Genomic DNA, 2149 nt, shown 5'->3' with positions numbered 1-2149 from the left:
AAAACGCTTGTTTTAGCCTCTAAATAACACGTTTTATGAAAACTGCTATTTTGCAGTGTTTGCAGCAGTTTTCCAGTAAAAACAGCAAAAACGTTTATCATGACCAATTTTTAAAAAAGTTAAAATTACAGTGCCAGTGCAAAATTGTGCAAAACGTTCGTTTTAGCCTCTAAATAACAAGTTATGAAAACTGCTATTTTGCAGTGTTTGCAGCAGTTTTCCAGTAAAAACAGCAAAAACGTTTATCATGACCAATTTTTAAAAAAGTTAAAATTACAGTGCCAGTGCAAAATTGTGCAAAACGTTCGTTTTAGCCTCTAAATAACACGTTTTATAAAAACAACTATTTTGCAGTGTTTGCAGCAGTTTTCCAGTAAAAACAGCAAAAACGTTTATCATGACCAATTTTTAAAAAAGTTAAAATTACAGTGCCAGTGCAAAATTGTGCAAAACGTTCGTTTTAGCCTCTAAATAACACGTTTTATGAAAACTGCTATTTTGCAGTGTTTGCAGCAGTTTTCCAGTAAAAACAGCAAAAACGTTTATCATGACCAATTTTAAAAAAAGTTAAAATTACAGTGCCAGTGCAAAATTGTGCAAAACGTTCGTTTTAGCCTCTAAATAACACGTTTTATGAAAACTGCTATTTTGCAGTTTGCAGCAGTTTTCCAGTAAACAGCAAAAACGTTTATCAGAACAATTTTAAAAAAGTTAAAATTACAGTGCCAGTGCAAAATTGTGCAAAACGTTCGTTTTAGCCTCTAAATAACACGTTTTATGAAAACTGCTATTTTGCAGTGTTTGCAGCAGTTTTCCAGTAAAAACAGCAAAAACGTTTATCATGACCAATTTTTAAAAAAGTTAAAATTACAGTGCCAGTGCAAAATTGTGCAAAACGTTCGTTTTAGCCTCTAAATAACACGTTTTATGAAAACTGCTATTTTGCAGTGTTTGCAGCAGTTTTCCAGTAAAAACAGCAAAAACGTTTATCATGACCAATTTTTAAAAAAGTTAAAATTACAGTGCCAGTGCAAAATTGTGCAAAACGTTCGTTTTAGCCTCTAAATAACACGTTTTATGAAAACTGCTATTTTGCAGTGTTTGCAGCAGTTTTCCAGTAAAAACAGCAAAAACGTTTATCATGACCATTTTTAAAAAAGTTAAAATTACAGTGCCAGTGCAAAATTGTGCAAAACGTTCGTTTTAGCCTCTAAATAACACGTTTTATGAAAACTGCTATTTTGCAGTGTTTGCAGCAGTTTTCCAGTAAAAACAGCAAAAACGTTTATCATGACCAATTTTTAAAAAAGTTAAAATTACAGTGCCAGTGCAAAATTGTGCAAAACGTTCGTTTTAGCCTCTAAATAACACGTTTTATGAAAACTGCTATTTTGCAGTGTTTGCAGCAGTTTTCCAGTAAAAACAGCAAAAACGTTTATCATGACCAATTTTTAAAAAAGTTAAAATTACAGTGCCAGTGCAAAATTGTGCAAAACGTTCGTTTTAGCCTCTAAATAACACGTTTTATGAAAACTGCTATTTTGCAGTGTTTGCAGCAGTTTTCCAGTAAAAACAGCAAAAACGTTTATCATGACCAATTTTTAAAAAAGTTAAAATTACAGTGCCAGTGCAAAATTGTGCAAAACGTTCGTTTTAGCCTCTAAATAACACGTTTTATGAAAACTGCTATTTTGCAGTGTTTGCAGCAGTTTTCCAGTAAAAACAGCAAAAACGTTTATCATGACCAATTTTAAAAAAGTTAAAATTACAGTGCCAGTGCAAAATTGTGCAAAACGTTCGTTTTAGCCTCTAAATAACACGTTTTATGAAAACTGCTATTTTGCAGTGTTTGCAGCAGTTTTCCAGTAAAAACAGCAAAAACGTTTATCATGACCAATTTTTAAAAAAGTTAAAATTACAGTGCCAGTGCAAAATTGTGCAAAACGTTCGTTTTAGCCTCTAAATAACACGTTTTATGAAAACTGCTATTTTGCAGTGTTTGCAGCAGTTTTCCAGTAAAAACAGCAAAAACGTTTATCATGACCAATTTTTAAAAAGTTAAAATTACAGTGCCAGTGCAAAATTGTGCAAAACGTTCGTTTTAGCCTCTAAATAACACGTTTTATGAAAACTGCTATTTTGCAGTGTT

This window comes from Montipora foliosa, chromosome 10 (assembly GCF_036669935.1).
Source record: "Montipora foliosa isolate CH-2021 chromosome 10, ASM3666993v2, whole genome shotgun sequence".
Classification (NCBI taxonomy): domain Eukaryota; kingdom Metazoa; phylum Cnidaria; class Anthozoa; order Scleractinia; family Acroporidae; genus Montipora; species Montipora foliosa.
The sequence above is the reverse complement of the archived record's forward strand: the minus strand, read 5'-3'. Positions refer to the sequence as shown.